Below are 26043 nucleotides of genomic sequence, written 5' to 3' on the forward strand. Positions count from 1 at the left end.
CAGTGACATGTGGAGGAACACCTTAGTAAGGGCCAGGATGCTTTCAGTTCATGCACTTGACAGGGTCTCTTCCTTTCAATCCCCAGGTGCAATAAAGCATGGGAAACTAATGGCATTTTAAATGGAAAACAGCAGTTCATTAGGATTGGTTAATAAGTTCCTGGCAAAATTTCAGCTTACCAGGTATGAGAGTATACCTCTGTGTGCTCAGCAAGCTCTGGCCAATGTTTTCTTAATGGGGCCACTCGCTGCTCTAAATTGGCTTTGACAGCTGGTAAACAGATAAGCGTGTCGTGGGAGCAAAGAGTATGGAATTGGGAGCCATTTTCCAAAGAGTCGGGGCAAAGAGAGCCAGGCGTGATTAACACAGCAAACAATGGCCGTCCCTGCCTCTTTGTTCTCTTCCAAACAAAAAGACACTCACCTTGTCTTCCAAGATGAAGCAGCTTCATTTCCAGAGCCTGGTCCTTAGGTGGGAGTGAGTTGGCATCCACAGTAAGAAATTCAATCTTTGCAATTATGCCTTTTGATGGCAGGAGCTGGGAGGGAGGATTAAATCGCCAAGGACTAACAAGGGTTCAAAGTCGTTAGCTCCATTTCTCAATGTTCAATCAATACTTCCATTGTTTGTAACAGCCCAGTAGGTAGGCGCTCCATGGAAGCCATAGACTGTATCTAATTTAATTCAGCCAACTATAGTGGATGGCAGTTTGGGGATGTCTGCCTGTCATTGTTTACTGCAGATGGTTGACCTTACTGCGCATTCTGATGACTTGGGCTGCTGATGGCTCTGGTGTGCAGCCTTGTCCTGAAGCAACCATGCATGGTATTGGGTATTGCAGGGTGGGGTGGAGGTTCTCTTGGAGTTCCAAGGCTGCCAAGACCATGCACACCAACCAAGGAAAAGTGCTCCTTTCTAATGAGTGAAGTGGTGAAAGGAGCTCCAAGTAGAGGGAATGGCTGCAAGAAGGTCTTAATTAAGGGGCCTGCACACGCTCTCAGTGAGCAGGGAAGCTGGAGTACAACTTGAGCAGAAAACATTTTTGGAGCGGAACAAATGGCTAAAAGCTCCATTATTTCGGTTATTAGACCATGAAGGGAGTAGAGGAGGGCTCTCCAATTGGAGAGTGGCTGACTCTAGAAAGTACAGGGCCAGCCTGAATCATTGCAGCTGCCAGAATTCAAAGTCTTCCCTCCCACAAGTCTAGTTCAGCTCCATCATTTTACACAGGAGGAAACTGAGGCTTTGTTGGGTAAAGTGATTTTTCCCAGGGTTACACAGCTAGCTGGTTGGAGGTATGTGTAGTGCTCTGGATCCTGGAACAAGTTGTAATTGACACAGACCCAAATCTTCTTTCTCTGCTTTGTATCTGACACCACCCTCCTGAAGCAGTACCTGCTCTGGTTGTCCCTTAGGGCTGGACCACAGTCCTTTCTCACTTTACCCCTCACTGGCTTTCCTGGCTTCCATCAAGTCCCAACGAAAATCTCCCCTTCCACCAGAAGCCTCTTCTGATCTCCCTTAGTACTAGGTCCTTCCTGCTGCTGCTTTTCCCCACTATATCTCATAGATGGCCGAGTTGGCCATAGTTGTTCGTGTGCTGTTTCCCTCATTGGATTGTGAGCTGATTGAGAGCCCTTGGCATAGGGTCTGGCACAAAAGTAGCTGCTTAACGGGAGTTGATGGATAGATCTCTATACATGCGACAATGGACAGATGTGCACATGCATGTACACACATGAACATGGACAGGTATGTATTGTGCACACAGGTGTGGATATGAACAGATGTGTATGTGCGCACATGTGTGCATACACACATGAGCAGGGCAGGTGTGTGCATGTGTATGTTTACACGTGTGAACACAGGCATGTATACATGTGTGTGGGTATTGACATATGTGTATTTGCACGTATGTACATGTGTGAATGTGGACAGGTGTGTATATATGTGTGCACGTGTGTGCATATCACCACAAGGTTAGGGATTTCTGCTAGTTAGCTGATGTATAAATTACAGCTCATTAACAAGGTTCCCAGACCCCAGTGTTTGAAAGGAAGCAAGGAAAGGGAGCTTGTCTTTCATTGGAGAAGGCTTCGAATGTCATTTTTGGAAGCGATCAAACTTGCATGTTGGCCCTTCCTAATGGAAGTCTTTGAAAGGGGCCCCCTTTGGAGTGATGTTAGTCACGGAGGGTTCCAACACTCTCAGGGAAGTTCCAGGCTATTAAAGCTGCCTGAGACCTTGGAGATGCCCTCTTTTTGGTTGGTGGTCCTCTGAGAGGCTGGAAGTGCTAAAGGAATAAGCATTTATTTAGCACCTACTATGTGCCAGACACTGGGCTTTGCTCCTTCTACAAACATACTTTCATTAACCACAACAAATTAGCATTCAGTTCTGTAACTTAGAGGAGGGGCATTAGTGTGGGTGCTAGGGCCTCTCTGACCATTCAGGACCATGGACAGGGACCGCAGCAATCAATGCCATGAACCGCCCCCAGGACTAGGTGCCAGCTAAGAATAACTCATTCGATTCATAGGTTGTGCCCCAGCTATTTGTCTCCGCCTTTCCTGCCCTTCCCAGAATGCAATATGGAACAAGCTTATGTAGCAAAGGGTCAGTATCTTAGGAAGGAGTTAATTCGATTAAATCAAAAAGTAATAAAATACTTGAAATAAATGGAAGCTGCAACCCTCTCCCTTCCCTGCTCCCACTTCCAGATAGATACTCATTCTTGCTGTCTCCTATTTCAAGGTGAAAGAAATGCTAGCCTTCCTGGTCAGTGCAGCCCCCTGCCTCCTACCAGGCTGGGGTTGGGGGCTGCTCTAGGAGGCTGGGGAGGCTGGAATGTGTTCCCTTGGCCCAAAGGCTGCAGAAACCTTAGCCACTGCATTGTTGGCTTGGCCATCGGCTTAGGTACTCTGGGATCCCTCTGAGAGCCAGAATCCTCTTCCTCTGCTCTGTCCCCAGCCCCAGAGGAAGGGCTCCCTCAATGGCCCTGATCTTCCTCAGCTGCATTGTTCTCCATGTCTTTGTCCTGTGCCTCAAAGTCTGCCTGTCCAGAAGCATCCTTGCTCTGTCCTGGGTGGTTTCTTGGAAAATCATCTCCTTATCTCCCATAGCCCCTGCCCTAAAGTCTTGGAGGAGATGTTGTCCTTGGGGAAAGTCCCCAGCCATAGGTCTGTTGGTGCTCCCTTGTGTTTCATATTTTCATTTTGATTCTGTACTCCTCCGTCTTCTGCGGCTATGCGATCCCCTCCCCCAATAAGGTCTCGTCTCTTCCTGTAGCACCCACTGTCCCTGGGAGGCTGGCCTGTCTCCTGAGCTTCAGATCTGGCCTTCCTATAGCCTCTCAGGCTTTGCTGTTTGGCCGTTCCTTTGGTTCTTCAAGCTCCTCTTTTCTCAAAATGGCCTCATTCCCTCTCCTCTCCAGGCAGCTGTTGCGGTTCCTTCAGCATCACTGTCAAGCCTCCCGGCCCCTGGGCCCCGGAGCCATCTTTGACTCCTTCTCCTTGGAGCTCCACATCCAACCAGGGGGCTGTTCCTGTTTCTTTGAGCTCCACAATGACAAGCACTTTGTGGGGTTCACATTAAAGTTCTCTGGAGACTGTATTAGTTAATAATTGTTTATTCAATAGTGAAAGTGGGTTGGAGAGAGGAAAGGCACAGGATCACACGGTTGGCTAACCTGTGCTCTGAGTTCCAGGGTCTCTGTTCACTAGGAAAAGGATGCCATCCCTGACTTCTACCCGGGGCGCCCTGGTTGGACAGACTTGACCTTCTGGATGCCCAGAGTCAAGGCAGAGAGATTTCCGCATGGAGATGGGCAGTGGGGCCGAGCCGTGGAGTGGAAGAAGGGGCGATGGATGAGGAGAGGCAGACGAGAGGCAGCTGGGGAAGTGCGCAGGGAGGGCCAGGCAGGTCTGTGCTTTAGGAAAAGCCCCAGGGTCAAGGGAGGCCTGGTGAGCATGGCGGAGATGGGCCCGGGAACTGTCACGTACACCTGGAAGCCCAGCCGTAACTGGCCCAAACAGAGGGGGAGAACGTGAGCTCTGAGACCTCGGGGTCCCTCGGAACCGCTTTCCTGGACAAGGTTTGATAAGTGCTCGCCAGGCTGAGACCGAAGACCGGGAAAACCCTTTTGAAGAATTTCAGTTAACCCCCAGACAGAGCAGTTCTGAGCACAGAAGCTGTCCCAGGCTAAGGGCCGGATGGAGGGGCCGTTGCCAGGAGGCTCGGTGATTCCGGGCATCAGCACTGAAAACTATGGTCAGAGGAGGCAGAAGGGGATGAGAAGAAGCCCAGGAGGGTGGAGGTCTGGGAGCGTGGGTGCTTCTCTCACTTCCCCTTGGAAGGACCGAGACTTGCCAGGTCCAGAGCTTTTGAGACTCCCCGTTTGAGGACAGGGAGCCTTCCAGTGGGTGAGAAGAAGACTAGAGCTTGGGCAGTCACTGGCTGTGAGGCATTGGGCCAAAGTGGCAGCCCATCTCCTGCTGCCCCATTGCTGTGCCGGGAAACAACAGTCCTGTCTGGGATGCTCCCCAGCTTCCCCACTCTTACCCTGGTGGCCCTTTGAGCAGCCAGTGTGCCCAGGTGCCCTGGGAACATGCGCCACCCCACCACGAGTGCCTCGCTCTGCCTTTCTTCTCTTCTGGTATTGGGGCCACAGGAGATGATCAGAGGGACTCCCTGGAGCAGCGCTCGGTGATCCACTGGCCTTTGGGGCGTGTGGCCACCCTGGGGAGCTGGGGGCAGCATGGTGGCTGCTGGGTATGACACCTGGCACCCTCCCATGGACATTAGTGTTTTTGCTTTGTCTTGAAGGCGTGTGACTTGTTCTGCCTCGATTGGAGGACATTCAGCGGAGATGGTTTGAAGGAGAGGCAGCTCGGTTTGAAATCATTAGCATTGGAGTGTCCCGAGCCTGAGAGTAGCCAAGAAGACACATTCACAGACCCAGAAGGAAGAACCTGGGACGCAGAGGACGGGAGAGGGGAGTGAAGGCAGGGAAGGACAGAGGAGAAGGAAACTGCTCCAAGTGGGCTCAGCGTCTCTGCTGCCCTTCGAAGGGCTTTTCAATTCTGGCTTTGACGACTGTCCACCCATCGACCTAACGCGCCCTGCCTCTCTCCCACAGGGATGGCAAGTGGGCACCGACAAGGCTGGCAAAAGAGCCCCGAGGACACTGGCCATCGCCGGGGGAGCTGCTCTGAGAGTCAGTCCGTGAAAAGTGGGTCACGAGGTCTCCACACAGATGGCAGTTAGGATTAATATGCAGCGATTAATGCCATCCTACCCAAAGTGAGTTGGCACAGACTGAGTCACAGAAAAGAAGACCTTTGCTGCCAGGAAGGGTCCAAGCTGGGTCCAAGCTCTGTAGCAGCAGCATGTGCAGGAGGGAAAGGAGGGGGAAGGCGGGAGATCATCCCTTAAAGGAAACGGCAACTCCCTTCGGGATAAAATGGCATCCAAGCCAATTTGGCAAGCCATTTTTGCAGAGAGAATAGGAAAGCTAGTGCACGTGTGAGCCTAATTCAACCCTCGTGAATAGACTAATTATCTGGAGATTTGCTTATGTGACTTGGGTGGCAATGGAGAAAATTATGGAGGCCAATTCTGATCTGCAGGCTGATTCATGGAAGCCTCTTTGGGGGTGACGCCACCTAATACTCACTCCTTGTGCATAGCCCTAGCACTGGAATTGGTATTGGGAAGGTCTGAGTTCAAATTCTGCCTGGTGCACTTATTATCTGTGGGAGCCAGGACAAGTCTCTTAACCTCTTTCATCCATGGTTTCCTCTTCTATAAAATGTAGATAACAACAGCACTGATCACTGAAAGAGCCCTAAGTGTGTCAGATATTCGGCTGAATGCTGGAGAGATCCAAAGGCAGGTAAATGGATGAAAGGCCCCATGCATGAAGGGTTAGCCCTGGGAGCTGTGCCCCCCTGGGGCTGTATCCAGCCTGTGACCCACACTGGCTGTATCACTATGAACAAATCAGGTCACCAAGAGCCTTTAAGGCATCCAGGTGGCCACTAGAGAGTGATGGACTTGGAGTGGAGTCAAGGAAGATGAGTTCAAATCCCACATTAGATGTTGACCTGGATAAGTCAACCAATCAGTAAAACATTTATTAAGTGCCTACTGTGTGCCAGGCACTGTGCTAAGCACTGGATTGCTTGAACTTTCTCAGCCTTCATTTCCTGCTCTCTTAAGTCAGGATCATGACATCAAATGAGATGAGATCCATGGAGTACCTTGGAAGCATCAAGGGGCTAGGTCAGTGCTCACTGTTATGTGCATTATTTAGCACTCCTGCTTCTCAGGCCCCCCGAAAAGGGTAAGTCAAAGAAGAGTTCTCAATAGACATCCGTGGAAGGACTTTGCACACGGGAGATCCTCTGACCTGGAGATCAGTGATAGGGAAGAGAAAACGTTCCTTCTTGCATCCATCAGGTAGCTGTTGAGGTCTCTGATGCTTCTCCTGAGGTCCTCCTTAACCGGTCCTGGTTCACCGGTAGGGAGGGGCCTCACCACTTGCCTTCTTTGTACGCGCCTAAGATGCTTTCCTGTCTCTGGCTTCATAGTGAACTCCATGTTTTTAGCCACCCTCTGAAAGCTGTTGGGTCGTTTTATCAGGTGGTGATTGGCCCGTCAGGAGGGGAATGGTGGTGGCTCAGCGATGTTGCCATCAAAGCAGCAGAGCCTGGTTTCCATTGGATTTGGAATTGAGAAGAGTGGAGTCAGACAGTAACTGACCACTGGCCAGTTAGTGGCCATGTCTGGCCCCATCTGTCCTGGGGGGCCCCTCCTGCCTGGGGCCATGGTGAGGCCCTGGTGAGACACACAGTGTCTAGAGACTGTACGTTCTACAGAAATCTTGACTAGCTGTCAAGTAACAAGGAAGGCCAAGACTCTGGCCTTGTGATCGCATCACTAGCGACTTATCGTCTTGGTCTCTAGAGTTCTTGGAAAAGGATGGCCGATGGAGAACAGGAAGGTCCCTTGGACGCCGGCTGCTTTTTTATGGAGGAGGAAACTGCGCTCTAGAGAGATGAAGTCATTGCCCAGGTCACTGGGGCATGAACGGCAGAGGTGGTTCCAGTGCAAATTGCCTTCTAATCCAATGCTCTTTCCATTGGCCAGGAAGAGAACTCCCCTGGCAACTGCCAGACCTTCTGTGTGTGTGGAGAGAGCAGAAATGGCTCTCGGGGCCTGGCACTGTGGGAGCTGAGCAGGCTTTCTTGGTGGAGCTTGCTGGACCTCGATGTGCTCTCCTCAGAAACCTCCTTGGCCCCCATTACCCAAAGACTGCCTGCCTGGATCAGGACTCCTGGGTCCCCTTTCAGCTCCCCAGCTTAGACATCTTGGGAGGGCCCTGCTTTCCTGTCCAGGCCAGAAAGCTTGTGGAGTCTGTCATTAGGGAAGAACCAGAGTTCTCAAAATGAAACAAATTTACAATTTTAATTGCATTCCAGAAGTGTGTGGATACAGTTGTGGCATTTAAAAGAGTGGATGCCATAAACTGTAAGAGTAAAAAATGGTTGAGGTCTTAAACTGTAATGATTAAAATAGTGGAAGACTTAAATTGTGATAGATATAAGAGTGGGTGAGTAAATTGTGACCGCAGAAAATATGTTTTCACTACAGTGTCTTGTTTAAAATCAAATATAAGGTGGTCGCCAGGGAAATATTCCCAATTATGAATATACCCAAGTCAGCTGGGTTTTATAGAGACTTTAATTAATAATACAATGAGGAATTAAAGAAAGAAAAAGAGAGAAAAAGGGAAATAATAAGAAAGGGATAAGCCGGCCCTGGCCAGTCCTGGCCAACCCAGGCCTAAGCCCTAAGAGAAAAGATCAGTCAGTCCTTAATCACTCACCACAAGCTCTGTCCAAGCAAGGATTCTAGTGACACCAGGCCAGTTCCATCTCAGCTGACTTCACCAGCTCAATCTTCAATCTGAAATGTCCCCCAGAGAGTCTCGAGAGAGACCCTTCAAGGCAGCCTTTCCCAGCTGATTCTTTTTAGAGAGAGCTTTTAAAGCTCTCCTTTTAAAGGGCATTTTCTCCTTTGTCACCTCCCCTAAATTCTTACATCTACCAATCACAGTAGACATTTTTCAAAGGATGGACCATTCTTAGTTCACACCCAAGAAGGTGTGAACTTTTGAGTAATCCACACCTGAGTAGGCTAGAATCTCTGAGTAAGTTTCTCACCTCTTTGTCCCATGGAAGTTTGCCTGACCTTTATAGGTACTTAGCACCCTTTTGTATTAGTTCTAAAAATAGGCATGGCTTAAGTATGGGTTTAAGTACTTTTCATTGTTCAGCAAGGAGTTTTCTCCCCTAAAGCAGTCTTAAGTAGGGTGGAGTAGAGGTCCTCCCATTCCTGATCTAAGTAGAGTTCACTGCCCAAATGGGGAATGGTCTTAATCCAATCTTATGAAGTCGGGTCTGGGAATTTTTAAGGTTCACACAGTGCAGCCTCTCCTGGCCAGATGGAAGCCGGCTGCGGCATCAATTGCCCAATCAGAACAGTGGCAGCTTCAGAAAGGCTCGGAATTGTTCCGGAGGGGCTCTTCCTAGGCAGCCGTTGGGCCTGCCCTCTCCCTCCAGATTCCTACAGGAAACTCCTCCCCAGGAAGCCCCCCGTGCCCAGCTTCAGAGAGTTTTTCTGCTTCTGGGCAGAGAGGAGGTGCATGTAGAGGCTCTTCACAGGCTCATGGATGCAGAGCTGCAAGGATTAGTGTTCGGAGGGGCCTGGAGCCTTAAGGACTCGTAAGGCGGGGCAGGGAACAAGATGAGATGGTCTTCCTGGCACACAGAGGGGTCCTCCGAAATCTCACCGCCTGCAGGGCCATGATCTGCCCGAGAGGAATTCTTTTTTATCCAATTGCTTCGGAGACCCCATCTAGTCTCCTCCCCAAATTTCTTTTCTATTCCTCATGCAGCCCACTGGCTCCTGGGAGGTGACAAGTCCTGGTACGGTGGCTTCACCATCCATGATGGAGAAAAGAGTTTGTTCAAAGAACCACTCAGATCTTTGCCAGTCTCCAGCTGACGGTGTTTTCTCTTCTAGTTTCAGCCTTCATTCTCTTGGAATCACCTGCCTCGCTGGCTCTCTCACTTGGCTGTCTGGAATCTAGTGTTTCCCTCCAGTTCTTTTATGCTATGTGACGCCATTCACAAGGACAGTGACAGCACTTGACAGTTCACAAAATGCTTTACATGCATTATTGCCTTACCAGGGCCCTGGGAGGCAGGTGAGGCAGGCAGGCAGGTACTCTTCCCTCCTCCTCATCCCGGGTCACCCTCCTTGCTCAGACTTGCCCAATGAATTCCCATCGCCAGTTGCTTTTGCTCTGACTGCCATGAGATGCAGCGTTTGCAACTAATGCTCTTTGCCGAATCTCGCTCTCAGTGGAGACGCTGAATTTTCGGCTGAACTGCTCTAGAATTGGGCGATCGCCTGCCTCACTGTCTATTCTTCGGTCCACCTCCTGTGCATTGTGGAAAGTCTCGCAGCCACAGGGATCCCAGCCACACTATGACTTAGCAGATGAATCCCAGGAGGTTTCTGCGCCAGAACTGGGATTTGAACCCAGGACAGGTGGATTCCAAGAGCAGCGCCTTGTTCCTTACCATCGGATGTCTCTGCTGGCTCTGTAAAGCCTTTGAGAGTGTTCCTACTGCAAGCCCTGGAGAGCTTTTCTAAAGGAGAGCTCTTGTCAGGAGAGAGGGGGTGGTGACACGCCGCATAGGATGGGAAGCATGGTCACGGCCGCTCCTCTGGTAGGAAAGAGGCGCTCATCGACATTAGCAATGCCTCGAGAGGCCCAGCTCTGACAGATGGGGACCTTGGGCGAATGCCCTCACCTCCCCCAGCGTCGCTGTCTTCGTCCCCCAAAGAGGGACGTTGGCCCGCCCCAACTTCTGCAGCGGGGGAGGAAGGCGTGCTGTTAACTTGATGGAAGACGCCGTGCCGATGCAGACTGTTCGTCTTTTAGTGCCATGTCGGGATTTGGAGGGTTGGACCTCTGGGTGCTGCTCCTCACCCTCCAGGCTTCTCTACGTCCTGCCTGCAGCCACTTTCCAGGTGCTTTTACTTAATGTCTCCCCCCTTGACCAGATGTGCCACTAGAGTCTCACCTTCTTGTGTCACGAGCGCCCTCTGGCAAGAGGCCTTCTGGGTTCTGCGGTTCCGGAGGAGGTCGTGGGTGACTTCTCGGCAGCCATGGGCTCAAGCTCTTTCCCCTACTGGTGCTCCCCACTGGCGGGAGCCCCCGTCCCACAAGAGCACTCGACATCAGGCAGCTTTGTCGAGGAGCTTTATTTGGGAGCAAAAGGAAGAACAAGCAGACATCTCCCCTCCTTGGCCCCAGGGACAAACCCTTGGCTCAGTTCGATCCAGTTGCTGATGAGTCTCTGGCCAAATCTGATGGCCCAAGGCCTCTTCCCCAAGGCCCTCCTGGCTCCCCTGGGCAGCATCCCATTTGGGGGGCTCCCGTCCCCTCACCGACAGCAGAAGAGAGCCAGCGCGGAGGCCTGGGGCCCAGGCTGTCCCCGGGGCCCATGGCTTTGTGGGGAAGACTGGCCCACGCTTCAGGCCACAAGTGAAGAAGGTGTCCAGGCCATCCCCGAGGGAGCGAGGCTGAAGCCGGCTCCCCAGCTCTGAGGCACCGCCCCCCGGGGCTCTGGCCATGGAGTCACGTGGGGAGCAGAGCCCAATGTCAGGGCATGCAGAGGCTCTCTTTGCTCCCTTCTGTCCCAGCTGGGCAAGTTGCATCCCTGGAGCCAGTGTGCCCGACGCACTTCATGAACCTCCTATCTGTGTGGCCAGTGCCGAGCCAGCGAGCCGTGCAGCACTGAGAAAGCATCCAGCAGTGGCTCTAACATCTCCCTGCTGACTGTCCATCTGTCTGTCGACATCAGAGGGGCCCCAAGGCCACCCCCTGAGATTTGGAACAGAGATGCCAAAGCGGCTGGTGACCAGGGAGGAGGAAAGGGGAACGCTTCCCTCCGGCTCCTGGTTCTTTGGGGAAGATGGCGCCCGAGCCCATTCTCCTGGGGGTATGTGGGGCTCTACTCACTGAGGGAAGCCCCCTGCTGCGCCAGCCCCCCTCTCCAAAGCACAAAGCACACCTTCCCTTGCCTCTTGCCCAGCCTCCTCCAACTTGGCGGTGCCCAAAGATCCCCAAGCTGCGCGGTGTTGCTGGGCCAGCCGTGGATGCTTTAGGAAGGCGGCCCTCCAGCCCTGGAGGAGTCTCAAGAACTCCCAGCCCCCAAAGCTGACATTCCAGGGAATTTGGCCTTAGGTTGAGTTCAAACGGGCCAAGCCTGGACCCCAGTTTGGGCGTCACCCCGCTGGGAGCCTCAGGGTTTTCATCTATCCAATGGCGTTTATGCCGCTCTTTTTGCAGGGTTGCTCCAAGGGGAAGGCTTTGGGCAGTCCACCTACAAGTATGAGGAAGGGATTCGTGGGTGCCAGACACGGAGCTGCCCACAGGGAGCCCCGATCGACTGGGGGAGGGCATAGCCGCGTCCCAACAAGACAGAGAGGCCACGGCAGGGACCACCTCCGAAGACGAGGAGCTCAGAGGCTCTCCAGGGATGATTTCAGTTGGCTGTTTTCAGCCTGAAGAGTGGCCTTTCCTTCTCGCCTCTCCGGGAAGTCTTCGGGACTCAGAATGTTCCTTCCCAGGATCCTCTGTGCACTGCCGAAGGCCACAGGAAGTCAGGAAGCGCTGCTTCCCGCCCTCCCGCCCACGCCTCCCATTTGTCATTGGTTTCCAAACTCACCACGTGACGTGACGGGGCCAGAGGCTGGGGTGAGCCTCCCCCAGACTTCTTCACATTCTGCTTCAAGCCTCGGAAGGCGCCATATTGGACTCCTCTGAGCTTGGGCGCCGGTTCAGCCCGAAGCGTCAGGCTCCTGTTGGGGTCCTTCCTTCCTCAGCGTAGGGCAGACCAGAGCGTTTGCCTGAATCATTCTCAATCTCTTGTGTGGCAGAACCTACGAGGTCCTCAGAGCCCTGGCCAAGAGCTCTGGCTCATTTAAGGTGACAAGAAGTGGGAGGTCCTGGGTTCCAGGGTGCTCTCAGACCACCCCCCCCCCCCAGCGCTCTGCTCTTATTGATTCCAGGTTGGAAGGGCGGCTTAAAAGGATGAGGAGAAGCACCCCAAAGGGGCTTCCTGGGCGAGCTGGGCGTTCCAAGCCCTTCCTCGCCGGCTCCCGCCTGCCTTTCCTTTTCAGTCATCCCGGCTCCTCTACAAGCCATCGCTGCCACCGCCCTTCCATCGCTCCCTCGCCCATCTCTGGGCATTTTCTCCGCTTGGCCGTCGCCCTCTCCCTCCTCACCCCACCCCCATACTTTGACTGCCTTCGAGTTCCTCACGCCCCCCCCCTCCTCCAAGAAGCCTCGGGGAATGCCTCCCACCAAGACTTCCCCTAGTCCTTCTGGGGGCCCTCTGGGCTCAGGCTTGTTTGTTGTTTCTTAGTCATGCCTGGCTAGTCACCCATTGGGGTTTTCTGGGAAGACAGTGAAGGATTTTCAGTTTGCTCCTCTAGTTCATTTTGCAGATGAGGAAACCGAGGCAACCAAGATTCAGTGACTTGTTTGGGGCCACCTAGTCAGCAAATGTCTGAGGTCAGATTTGAACTCATATCTCCCGCTCCAACACACTTCCTGATGGCAGGCATGGCCCCTGGCTGACTCAGCCATTCATGGGGTGTGGGAGGCTCAGGGAGGGCCAGAACAGGCTTGCTGACCCCCTCTCCTCCGTGACAGATGGAGAGACTGAGGCCAAAGGTCTGGTGATGGGACCCAGATCACACTTACAGGAGAGGGCACAGGTGGAATTTGAACTCGGCTCCCCCCACTCCAAATGCCTTGCTTTTCCCCCTGCCCCATTTGGCTCCCTGGAAAACCGGATGCCCTTTTAGCTATCCAACAAGAGAAGAGGAAAGCCAAGAGCCATTTTTCCATTTGAATGATTCTGGATCGGCGCTTGGAGAGAGCAGAAACCGATAAAATTTGTGGTGTTTATCGGTGGGTAAATTCAATGCAATTAAAAACTCGTTACTGCTTATGAGGCGTAAGTCCAAGCCCCCCCCCCCCCCCCCCCCCCCCCGGCACCGTGGGCTCCCTTCCCAAAGGCTGCCTTTCCTCAGGCTGGGTCAGTGGGCCGGAGAGGTGACCCTGGCTCTGACCGTCGGTTCCAGGCTCCGTTTCCTCGTGGGTAAATGGGGTAAATCAGCATCAGCATCACTTGCATTTACAGATGACTTTAAGAATCCCCATTATACAGATGAGGAAACTGAGGCCGAGTGACTCGAAGCGACTTTCCAAGGCTCCACAGCTAGTAGATATCTGAGGCAGGATTTGAATTCTGGGCTTCTGGACGCCAGGCCCAATGCTCAGCCCTGGTACATCTGGCACAGCCTCGGATCCAAGACGCCAAACTTAACAAGCTCTCCTCATTGTTACTACTAGCCACAATGGAAGATGGCCATGGCAGTGCGCAGGGAGAGAGAGGGGGCTTCTGGGAGCCACGATGGCCAAGGGCCAGAAGAGGAGATTCCACGCAGCCCCTCGGCTGTGCCTCAGCAGACGCTCAGGGCTTAGCGCCGGCCGTCAGAGAAGGCTCCTGTGTGCGCCGGCGGCTGGCTCCCACCCATGGACCCACTTGCCCAGGCTTCGGAGCGTCTCCATTGAAGAGGCTCCCTCCATGTCCCGGGGAGCTTCTGCGGCCGCGCACAGCCACCCGTCTGGCCCAATGGCCTCCAGCAGCCCTGGCCAGCCCGCCTCAGCCATCCGTCGCCCCGGAGGCTCGTGGGTGCCACCCAGACGAGGGTGCGTGACGCCGCCAGGGCACTCCCTGCTGCTCCGTGTCCTCCCGAGCTCGTCCCTCACTGCCACGGGTCCGAGTCATCTCCTCTTTTCTCTGGGCCAGAACTGTGTCGTCGTGGCCCCTGGCTCCAGGGAGACTCTGGAGGCCTCTGAGGGAGCCGCTCTGGACAGTCGGGGGCCACTGAAGAGGAGGCGTCCTCCTCCTCCTCCTCCTCCTCCTCCTCCTCCTCCTCCTCCTCCTCCTCCTCCTCCTCCTCCTCCTCCTCCTCTCCTCGGAGCCCCGGATGCCAGGCTCTCCTGCGGGCCCTCAAGCTCCCTCCGTGCCAGCCCTGCACCCCAGCAGGGACCCTTGGCCTCGGGGCCCCCCTTGTCTTCACAGCCCCGGCCCCCGCCTCTCCCCGTCACCCTCTGGCTTTGGCCTCCATTGCTCTGCCGGGTGGCCACAGGCAGGACTTCTTTCCCCCGTTCAGTCCAGCTGACCAGTCAGTTCCTGGGAAGGAGAGAAAGAAGCATTTCCTACTCTTGGCCTGCTGCCATTAAACACGGGCCAGGCATGGTGCCGAGCAGACGGCCCTCCTGCCAGCCTCATCACGAGCCTGGGAGGAAAATGCTCTTCTTCTCCTTTTACAGGTGAGGAAACTGAGGAAGATAGGTTAGACCGCATGCCCAGGCTCATGAAGCCAGGACATGCCTGAAGCAAGACTTGAACTCAGATCTTCTGCCTGGGCTGATGCTCTATCCATGACTCCACCTCCCTGCCTTGGCTTGCCCTGTTCCTTCCCCTACCCCGCCCCATTCCTGGTCCCCAAGGTTCCGCCCTGGGCCTTCTCTCCCCTCTGCCTGCCTTCTGGTCATCTCCTTCATCCCCTGCTTCTCCTGGGAGGCTGGAGAGGCCGGAAGACCTCGTGGCGGATGCTGCTGTGTGAATCATCGAATCATTCTAAACCTCAGCTTCTCCCTCTGTAGAATGGGCATGGCAATGGCGCCTGCCTCCAAGGGTTGCCGTGAGGGCCCAATGAGGTGGCATTGCCTTTGGCCCTTCTGTCCTGGGAGCGTCCCTCGCACCCTTCCCAGCTCCGGGGTGCCGTGCCCAGTCCCACTGCCTCTAGCCATCGCTGCTTGGGCGATGGTGGGAACCCGTCTGCCACCAGCTCTTCCTGCTGCCCTTCTTGCTCTGGGCTAAGCCATCCTCCAGGCTGCTGCCAGCGGCGCCTTCTTTGTTGGCACACCTGGCCATGCCCTTGCTCTGCCCCAAATCTTGAAGCCCCTGTTTCTTTGGGGGCCGTCTCGAGCTCCCTTCCTTGGCATCGAAGGCCCCTCCAGGATCTGGCTGCCCCGACCACCCAACGACGTCCTCACCAGGACCTGCAACCTGAAATTAATGCTTAGCTTTTATTTAAATGGGGGTGTTGAGTCCTCTGCTCCCCCTCCCCGAGGCACTAGACAAGCTGCTGGAGATTGCGCCTTGTGCGTGTTTCTGAGGGTCACAGTTCGTGCCAGGGAAGCAGGAGCAAAAGAGGCTGGCAGAAGGCAGGGTGGCTCAGTCTGCCCTTCTTCAGGAAGTGCCTCCTTCCATGCTGAGCAATCATCTGGGGGCTAAGGAAGAGCAAGCTGGTGGCACAGGGCATAGCTAGAGTGCTGGCCTCAGAGGCAGGAAGACCTGAGTTTGAATCCTTCCTCAGACATGAACTGTGGTCCTGGGCAAGCCAGTTAATCTCTGCCTCAGTTTCCTTATTTGTAAAATGGGAATGGTTGTTGTGAGGGTCCAGGGAGGTAACTCATGAGAGGCGCTCTAAAGGGCTCCTTATTATTCTTAGCCAACAGGATGAATAGAGAAAAGGTTGCCTGTTTGCCTCCCTTGGCACCCGCTCCTTCCTCCTGAGAGCCCCTGGCATCATGGCTGAAAGAGGGGCACCCTGGCCAACCTCCATCTGCCCGGGGGCAAGGGGGAGACCTTCTGCTCTGCAGGGCTTGGCGTGGCTTCTCTAGAGGGCATTCTCCTGGAAATTCTGCTGTCATCCGGTCAGACCTTCACCGGGCACTCGTTTCTTGGAGGTGGCGCAGCTCAGGCGGGCTCTTGGGCGAGATCGTGGTGGGGCCGTGTGCCCTGGAGCAGCTGGCGAAGCATGGCCTTTCCCCACTGCTCCCTTTGGCACCACCACACTCTTTCTTGGGAGGTCGATGTCCAACTAGAGCCCCACCACCTTCTGGACTCACCCACGGGAGCTGATCGTCCCTCCTGTGTGTAACGTGCAGATGACGTGTAACATGTGTAAAATGTGTACATGAACACAGAACCTGGAACTGGACATCCTGTGCACATGTCCATGAGTGTCGCGGAAATAGTGAGGAGGAAAAGACCGCGGACAGCCCAGAACTCACACCCAGGGAGGCTGAGGGTGCCGTCACCGCCGGAAGGAGAGAGCGTGGCGATGCCGCTCTCCCTGCCAGTTGGCCACTGAAAGCTCCGGAATTGAGCTTGTCCTGCCGGCTACCCTGTGAAGTCGCTCTGGCTAGTGCAAACTTCCTGACATTTCCCATGTTCCTCCTCGAACCTGGTTCCGCAATGGCACGTCGGCTTCCCTTGGCAAAAGGATTCTCTGTTCGCCCTTTATGCGTCAAGCCTGTGGAAACGTGCCCCGAGTTCCGGTCTCTTGGAGCCTTCCCAAACCAAGTCTCCCTTTAGTTACAAGAGGGGAAGTGGAGGAAGAAATAAAACGGGAAGACGTCGCGTCCTGGTCAGTGAGACACCAGAGCCCCAGGGACGTAGGCAGGCCTGAGGTCTGTGCGCAGAGGACTTGGCTCAGCAATCAGCAAAAGTCATGGCTTAATCCACAGGGTTGAGAATCCAGAGTCATCCCTTTAGAACTGGTTGAGAGCATCTAGTCCAACCCTCCTCCCCCCCCATTTTATAGATGGAGAAATGAAGCCTCGAGTTCGAGCCTAGGACCGCCAATTCCCAGTTCAGCACTATTCAGCGTATTTGCTGCCTTTTCTGAATTGGAAGGGACCGACTCTTCATTGGAGCCTTCTGAGATGCCCACCAGCATGGAGTCACGCCACTGATCCAGCCTCCGGGCCTGGGCTCTTCCTGCAGACCTGCCATCTCCCCGGCAGGCTGATATTTGTGCCCAATCAGATGCTTGGGGCCAGCTCTCGGGGGCTGTCAAGCTGTTTCTGCCAATGCCATCACTCATGAAGTCAGCATTTGGGCACCTTGTTCTCAGTCCTGTCTGTCCCTTGTGTCTTAGGACAGAAAATGGGCTCCTCAGCCCCCGCTTTTGGGGGGAGGTTGGTTTGTGGCTGCTGAATTTGGGGGCGATTTTGTGGCTGTAGAAACAGGAGAAAAAAGAATAACCCAAATCTGGAGGTAGAATGAGCGAGCCTAAGAGGCCATGAAGTCTAGCCAGGACCCGAACGAGGATTCCCTCTGCAATTCTGCCTGACCTTTTATGGCACACACGCCTACCCCACATCCTTCCCCCTCCACACATCCTGTTCAAGCACGAGGATGGCCAAGATCGCTCCCCTCCCTCCGAGACGTGCAGCAGCTCCCTATTATCCAACGTGCAAAGTACCGACTCCAGTGTCTGGTGCGGAAGGCTTGCCACCTCCGGGCTCCAGCCTCCCCTGGTCCGTTTTCTCTGTGCCAGACAGCCTGAACCACAACGCGGCTGCCCAGACTGAGGCTCATCCTCGTTTTCTCAGCGCCACACAGAGCTGTACATGCTGGAGCACGAAGGGAGGGGCCCGACCCTCTCCTGACGCCGTTAGTGGAGGGGATGCTGACGAGACGTTCCGAGGCCGCCGTTTGGAGGGCGTTTTGGCTTCGTCTTCATCCCTGCTCGGCTGGAAGCCAGTAACGTCCCTCTGCAGGCCGGCGAGCACCCGCTTCTCTTGGTGCACGTCTGACAAGCTCGCACGAGCACTGGTCTGAGTAACGCCGGGCGCCATTGGAGAGGGCGACATGAGCCAGGGCAGCTCGCTGTGTCTCTCGGAGCAGGGAGGGCTCTCCGTGGCCGCGTGGGCCAAATCCTCACCAAGATCGAGCTCAGCTCAGCGCCCGGCGCATGGCAGAGGCTTTCGGAGACACCCACCGGCTGATGGACCCCTGAAACGTGGACCTTGAGCCTTTGCCTGAAGGGCCCTGTGGGGGGGGGAAGGGAGAGGGATAGAGAAGACCCCGACTCTAAATCCGAAGTCCTTCCGCTTCCAAGTTGTGGGCAGCCGCAGCGGGTCGGACGTGTGCCTGGGCATCGAGCCGCCGTTTGCCTCTGTTGGAACCTCCATCCATTTCTCCTGACTGTCCCCATTGGCCAAGAAGGGCCGACAAAGCCATTCGCATCATGAAAACTCTTAAGTACATGAAGACAGCGAACATGTATGTCCCCTGCAGTCTCCCCTTCTTTCCTCGGGCCAAGCACACTGAGCAGATCTTCATACGGCATGATCCTGCTTGAGAAGAAACTGTTAAGGTACGTGCACGCCTGTCCATTGGTACCCATCTGCACTAGACATATCCGTGCACACACACGTACAAATGCACAGCCAAAGGCATCTCTGTCCACCTTGTCACTTCATGCCTGTAAAGAGAGGAAACAGTCGCTGATTGCGGTCATGTGATGACGAATAAACATTCCCAGAATCTTAGCCAAAGAGAACTGCTCCTCGGGCTCGGCACCAGGATCGCTTCTGAGTTTTCGGTGTCCCGCTCGGCTGACCAGGGCACAAGAGCCCTTGCTTTGGAGCCTGACGCCTAGATTCAAGTCCTGGTTTCTACTGCTGCCTGGCTCGGTGGGTGCCCTCGGGGTTCCCGCTCTGACTGGCCCTGACTCCCGGGGAGTAGGAGGATGGCTCAGGAGTTTAAGCTCGCGGTGTTTCAAGTTCCTCATCTATGTGATGGGAAGATGGCGTGGGAAGATCTCCGATCTTCTTTTCAGAAAACAAAATCCAGTTAGGGAGGCGTCAGAGTACAGGAGAGATCACGTTCCATTGCAGACTGAAGGGAATCTTCGTGTTGCCTGTGTGTCCTTGAGTAAGTCATTTCTCTTCTTCCAGAGGGTTGGACTCCACCTCTCATGGGCTGACAGTCCAAATCGATGCTCTCAGATGCTTTGAGACCTTTGAGACTCCATCTACTCTTCTGTAAAAATGGGGAGAGGAATGCCTGCATTGGGGACATCCCCTTCTCTGGCTCCTGGTGTCCTGGGGCAGAAGCTTTGCCCTGACACTTTAGGGACAGCTCATTGCCTTAAAAGGGCGGCAGCTTGTCCAGCTCCCCAGTAAGCCACTCCTAGCCCAGCCCCTGAGCTCCTGGCAGCCCATCATGGAGGGAGGAGCAGGGGAGATGCCACCTGCTTGTTAGGGCTCGGCTGAGTCAATGCACTGTCCTTCCCTTACTTTCCTTTGGGGAGGGTCAGCCCTGTCCTGGTGTCAAAATGGACAAGGGGGGGACCTCTTTGTGGGCTCCCTCCCGACAAATTAAAAGGCGTCAGAAGCCCCTTTATGCAGAGCAATAAAATGAGAGCAGGGCTGGAGCGAAATATGAGAAGGCAGTGATGGTGACCTCCAATCCCGATGGATGCGTGAACTGTTTGGCCCTGGGCTTTCTTCCCTCCTAAATCAATATGTGGCCAGGCTTTTATTTATCCGGAGAAGGTGCAGAAGGAACCCATGATTCATGACTGCCCTCCTGCACAGATTCACTCCTTCGGCATGAAAGTCATTGAAAGCTCTCGCTCAAAAGGGGCTTTGGGTCGGGTGGTCCTCGGTCAAATCCCAGCCCTGCCATTCGTTGCCGGGGTGACCCCTGGGGAAGTTGGCCTCCCTGGATTTCAGCTTCCTCTTCTGTGAAAGGAGGACAAGTCTCCCATTTGGACGGGGAGAATCTCTCAGGGTCCTTCCACTTTGCTAAGGAAGTAGGAAGCTCGTCTTCCCCATGGCTTCCTTTGGCTCCTTAGGAAGTTAATGACGATGTCATGGTGGGTCAGTTGTGGAGGGAGAGCTGCCAGCTTGGCGGTAACCTTCGGTGAATCGCTTCCAATTCCTCAGACCTCTGTTTCCCCCTCTGTAAAATTAGGAGGTTGAACGAGATGATCTCCGGGCTCCTTTCAGCATGAAGCCAGGAGCCCAGGACGAGACACGTTTCTTCAACTTGGGAGTCGAAGTCTACAAAACTCTCCCCACTAAAACTCGGAGGCATGTGATTCAGGGATCACTTGGAGGTGACCCAAAGTCAAATGGGCTGGGAATCTCCCTCCCTGGGTAAATCCATCAGGCCCTAAGCACTGATCCAGCACCTTTTAGGTACCAAGGACAGTGCCAGCCACTAGGGGCACAAAGACATAAAGCCCTGCTTTTGAAGGAGGCCCCCATCCAATTGGCTTGTTGCCAGGTGAGAGCAGACACTGGACCAGAGGGCTTTCTTCCTAACCTTCAAAAGTCTTTGGCTTGTTTTGTTCCTGTGAATTTAGTGGGAGAAAAAAATAAATCAGTTCTATTCAGGAATGAAAAAAACAATTTTAGAAAGAAGTCCTTGGTCTCCTGGAATCCTCCTCCTTCCTACCAACTCCCCGTCTCTTCTGCAACGACCTTCTTCAATTCGAGCTCACCCATTGACTCCTTATGGCTTGGTCCAAAGCTGTCTCCCTCTTCTTGACCTCTCCAGGGCTAGGCTAGTTAGCCACTGGGGTAAAATCCTGCAAGAACAGCAAAGAGGGGAGCCGGGAGCCAAAGCTTCTTTCTCATCTTTGAGGGGTAGGAAGGTGGCTCAGCAGAATCAGCATGGCTAAATCACAAGACCCGGGTTCCTTACTGGCTTTGTAACCTGGAGCAAGTCATCAACTTAAAAAAAAGCACTTGGGTGCAGAGGTATGTGCTGGGCTGTGAGGATACAAAACATCTCTCTCCCCCTCAGTTTCCTGATCTGTCAAACGTAGATTCTCCTGCCTGCTCTCCCTAATGATGTTTAAAGCCCAAGCAAATGGCAAAAGAGCACAGAGAGCACTGAGGATGGTGCTTTCCTTCAGGAAAGCTTTGGGTTCAATTCTTACCTCTCTGATCGCTAGAGCTGTATGACCAATAGGCAAGTTATAGAACTCTTCAGAGCCTCGGTTTTCTCAGATGTAAAATGGGCATGAACATGAGCCAAGTCAAAAAGCATGTCTTAAGTGCCTGGTTCCGCACCCCACTGACCTCATGGGGCTGGCTGGGAGGCTAAAATGTCATAACACAAAGAGCTGGAGAGACCTTCAGGTGCTCTATCACGTCAGGCAGCATCTCTCCGTCATCTCTCTGCCATCAGTCACTTCCATCCATCATCTGGTGTGAGAACTCTACGCGGTACAAATCTGTACAAATGTTTATCCAAATACGCCGAGAGCAAAGCTGGGGAGGCGGGCAGGATCGCCGTCCCACAAGCTCCCTGCGCATGGCGCTCCTGAGTTGGATGGAATACTAGAATGTGGCTGAGACGCCGAGGATGAGGACCGGTAACGTTGAGTCCACTCTCTCCCGCCCCTCCATCCCAGGCGTCTCAGAGGAGCCGCCACCCAGCAAAGCTCTTGGCCCTCTGCCGGACCCCTGAACCCGTGTCCAGCTCGGAGGAGGCCGTGTATTTCCCGGTCCCCCACCTCTTGGGAAACAACTGAAGCCTCTTCCTGCTCTTTTTGCCGAGGGCCAAGCGGCTGAGGAGGAAGCCCAAACCGTGCCTGGGACACAAGGTGGCCTTCTGGGTCTTCCAGCTCGGGGATGCTCTCCATCCTCTGGCCTGAGAGAGCCGAGGACCCCGCTCAGGAGGCCGCTGCCCATCTGCTGGGGTGTTTGGCCGTGAAGTTCTCTCCCTGCCATAGGAGAGCCCTGGAGGAAGGGTGGTAGAAAGAAGCCCTCCGGGCTCTGAAAAGTGTGGGAGGCAGCCATGCCCGCCCGGTGCCCGGGCATCACCCGAGCTTTGGTGCCCACACAATTCATTGTATTCAAAATGAGAGGAAATGCCTTCCCTTCAGGGACAGACCATCAGGATGGTAGAGGGGGGCTTGGCTTGGCATCTCCTCCTTCCATTTGCTGCAGTGGGGGAGGGAGGGGGCAGGGAGGCTGCTGGCCGGCCTCCAAGCATCCCCCTGCACGCGCACGTGTCTATGGAGGGCTGCAGAGGGCATCAGTGCATGCATGTGTCCCTGCAGAGGATGGTTCTCCGGCACCACACTGACCATCGAGCTTCCTATCCCACCCCTAAGTAGCCCTGCTTGCTTGTTTGCCATGGCTCTGGCCTCTGCTGATGGAGACTTCTTTTCTCTTTGAAATGCAGGGGCGCCACGGACCTATGACCCAAGCTTCCGAGGACCTCTTCACAAAAGGTAAGCCCCCCCGGAGCCCCTCGGTGGTCCAGGGGAGCCCATGGGGCGTCCCAACAGGGCTCTGAAAGAGAGAAGACGTGCCCAGGACCATGAAGGAGGCCGGTCCCCAGCTGCCGCGCTCTGGGCGGGCTCCTGCGTCCTAAGCCCATGGGGCCTGGTGTCAGGGATCGGGGGTGGGCGGATGCCTTTTTCAGGGCCTGTCCCAGGCCACACAGAGTGGTCTGGCCTGCTCCAGGGCAATAGGGCCGTCTTCTGCCTGGACGGCTCCCTCTCGAGCTTGCTCTGAGTCTCCCGGGACGGCTGGAGAAATGCGGCATCACGAAGCTTCAGCACTGTGGAGCAGACCCTCTCCCCTCTCCCCAGTCGTGTTGTCATGACAACCCGGGGACAGATGTGGCTGCTTCTCTCCTGGAGGCTTCCTCAGCTCCCTGGGGAAGAGGCCTTCCTCCTGGGGTCTCCTCTTCCTCCCTGCCCCTTTGATGGCGTTCCTTGGCCTTTAAACGTACCTGGAGTCGTCCCTCTGCCCGGAGCTGTTGGGGAGAGGTCGCTGCTCCGATTCCTGTTGGTCAGTGCGTAGCAGGCGGCCCTCAATGGGTCTGTGTGCCAGGGATGGTGCCGGGCCCCAGCGCTAGGAAGGAGGCGCCGAAACACACTCTTTCCCAAGCGCTAACCCTCAGAGCGTGGCGATTTCTTGGCCAGGCCCAGAGGATTTTCCCCCATCGTTTCTCACTCGCTCGATTTCCGTCACTTGGGCCTGCTCTGGCCCCCCCCCCCCAAGCCGAGTCACGGTCACTCTCCCTGGCTGTGGGGGAGGGGGTGGGAGCCCCAGATATGCAGACTGGCGGGTCCCACCTCCCAGCAGCCCCTTCAGGAGATGTGCTGTCATTTTTCCAAGTCCTCTCAAAGGACAGCGATGGAGGAGCCCTCATCGGGCTTCAATATGGCGGCTGCTTTATGTGCAAGGCTGGGGAGAGGGAGGCTATTGTGGAGCTCCAGGGGCAGAGGCCCGGGAAGAGCCCCAGGATCCGCTGCAGGGTCTCCCAAAGCTTGTGCCTGCCCTGCTCCTCCAGTGACAATGACTGGGAAATCTCCCAGGAGCTACTGTAGCTGCTGAGCTCACTTTGATGGGATGGCTTTGTCCTTCCCGGAGGGTCGCCTCCCTTATGCCCTGGCAGTGGGATTCCTGTCTCACGCTCTGGACAGAAGGTGGATGTTTGGGCGGGTGTCCTTCAGGCCATCGGATTGTCCTGGAGCAAAATGGCGGAGCAGGGTGGGGGGGAGTGGGGAAGAGCCAATGGCTTAAGAAAGAAGAGCTGCGGGACAAGCTCCCCCAGGCCTCAGGGCAAGAGGCAAGAGGTGCTGGCTGTCTGGTCCAGAAGTCTATAGGGTGGAAGGAAGCTCCCCAAGGGGGGCAAGGGCACATTGGGACAGTGAGAGACTGCCAAAGTGACCCCCCGATGAGGGATTGAGCCCAAATCCTGCCTAGACCAGGGGATGGCCCCTTTAGACCGTCCGGACACCCCCTTTCTCAGGCAGGAACGGAGTGGAATACCCTGATGACCAAGAGAACCATTAGTGGAAGTCTTTGCAGGGTTTTCTGAGATCCTCCTGCTTGTCCTCCTGGGAGCACAAGAGGATTCCGTCCCCCTCGCGTACCGCCCCTTGTTCAGGCAGTCCCCAGTGGAGGGACACCCCTTGAGTTCCAGCTCTTTGTGCCCCAGAGAGAAGCCATGAACCCTTCTGCACAAAATCCCCTTTGGGGGCCTTCTCTGGGGTGCAGACCAAGGAGGGGGCTTGCCTAATTGAAGGGCATCATTCCAATTCCAGGATTCTCCAGCATGGCTGAATCTGCTCCCAAGTCTACCAGCAGCGCATCAGTGTCCCGATCTGCCCACATCTCTGCCCGCATCTCTGCCCGCATCTCTGCCCATATCTCTGCCCACATCTCGAGGGGGGGGTGTAAGCTGGGCACGACTCCATGAATGCCTGCCCAGCAACTCTTTAGATAGATAGATAGATAGATAGATAGATAGATAGATAGATAGATAGATAGATGGATGGATGGATGGATGGATGGATGGATGGATAGATGGATAGATAGATAGATAGATAGATAGATAGATAGATAGATAGATAGATAGATAGATAGATAGATAGATAGATAGATAGATGGATGGATGGATGGATGGATGGATGGATGGATGGATAGATAGATAGATAGATAGATAGATAGATAGATAGATAGATAGATGGATAGATAGACAGAAAGATAGATGCATGGATAGATAGAGGTAGAGAGATAAATATTGAGAAAGGTAGGTAGATGGATGGATGAATAGACAAATAGATGTATAGATGGATGGATGGATAGACAGACAGAAAGACAGATGGATGGATAGGTGATCAATCCTGATTCAAAGGGCCAATGATGAAGCCTGCTGGCCACCTCCTGAGAGAGAGGGGATGGTCTAACTCTGCAGAATGAGACTTATTGGACATGGCCAATATGAGAATTCACTTTTTGTATTCATTCTGCATTTTTACAAGAATGTTCTTTTCTATTTTTTCTTCAAAACGGGACAGGGAGGAAGAAAAAAATACTTGTTAATTGAAAATAATTTGAAAGAGAATAGGAAGAGAAAAGAGTTTCATCACCTGGCAGGAATGAGAGATAACCTAAGGGCTGTCTGGGTGGTCTGCGGTATAATCATGGCCTCAGGAGAAAGGCCTCCCCTGTATTGGGTGGACCTCATGCCTCACTGGCAAACATTTTCCATGTTTGAGTGCTCAGAGGGCAAATTGAAGCTTTCTGTGAGCCCCGGATTACTGGCGAGAGTTGGGGAGGAACGTGTTTGCTTTGGGCGGCTGGCCAGAGGGGCGGAACATGCAGAAAGCGTCCTTGGGTGCTGGGAAGAGGGACCAGAGAGCCTGTGGAGCCCCCACTCTGCACCATGTGCTGTGTCTTTGCCAACGCGGATCTGGGGGAATTTTTGAATCCTGCCTCGGTTGTGTTTTATCTGTGTGTGAGTTATTTCATGTTTTTGTGGCCTCCGATTAGTGCAAGCTTAAAGTGGCTGGACTCGGTGATGTCTAAGTCAAACCTCTGGATCTATGATCCTGTCGTTGGCCCCACGTGGATGGGATTCAACCTCAGTAATGGAAGGGAACAACGAATTCCCCAGTCAATGAGCACGTGATCCCTTTGGGCCTGGGCCCTACAGAGTGCTCCCTGGGGTCCTGCCTGGCCCATGCAGATCGCTTCTCCTCTCTGCCTTTGACAGCCAGCTGTGACAAATCGCCATCCCTGCTTAGAAGCGGGTCACGATGTTAAGTGCAGGGCTGTGTATCACTGGCTTCTCGGTGCTGCTCCAGCCTTTTACCAGGAGGCTCCTCGGGGATTTGGAGTTAAATCATCCAGCCTGGATAAAAGGCTCATCTCCTAATTGGACTGAAGGGCCCCTCGAGGGCCAGGACATCGAGTCCAGGACGCCGGTTAGGTCAGACTCGGGTCTGACATTAGCAACGACGAAGATGATGTAATGAAATGACTTCAAGCACTTCATGAATGGCTTTTGGCCATTCCAAAAAGAAACCTGCTTCTCTTTGGCAGGAGACTGAATAGCGCCCGCAGGCCATTTCCTCCCTCAGCAGCCTGGATTCCATCCTGACCCGCCTGCAGAGGAGCTCTTTGGAGCCCTCTCTTTGTTGCTGGTTGGGCGCCCTTTGGAATCCTTCCTCTGGAGGTTCCATGTGCTGGAGGCCGGCTCTAGTGGCCTGTCCCAGAATTGGGATGTCGGATTCATTATACAGTCAGACTCGAAATCTCTGCC

The 26043-nt window shown here is 54.3% G+C and overlaps 1 protein-coding gene across 5 annotated transcripts in view; it reads left to right on the top strand.

Annotated features, from left to right (window-relative positions):
* The window catches only part of SLC44A5 (solute carrier family 44 member 5), a 201976-nt gene that overhangs the window by 75889 nt on the left and 100044 nt on the right, over positions 1 to 26043 (top strand). For 4 of the 5 annotated variants that reach the window (XM_056814906.1, XM_056814907.1, XM_016429760.2 and 1 more), the window contains exon 3: positions 22165 to 22213. The gene's annotated coding sequence lies outside the window, so the exon portion shown is untranslated. Of the gene's footprint in view, positions 1 to 11898; positions 12069 to 22164; positions 22214 to 26043 lie in introns of those variants that run through there. The other variant, XM_056814908.1, reaches the window with a different exon arrangement.

This window comes from Monodelphis domestica, chromosome 2, assembly GCF_027887165.1.
Source record: "Monodelphis domestica isolate mMonDom1 chromosome 2, mMonDom1.pri, whole genome shotgun sequence".
In the NCBI taxonomy this organism is placed as follows: Eukaryota; Metazoa; Chordata; class Mammalia; order Didelphimorphia; family Didelphidae; genus Monodelphis; species Monodelphis domestica.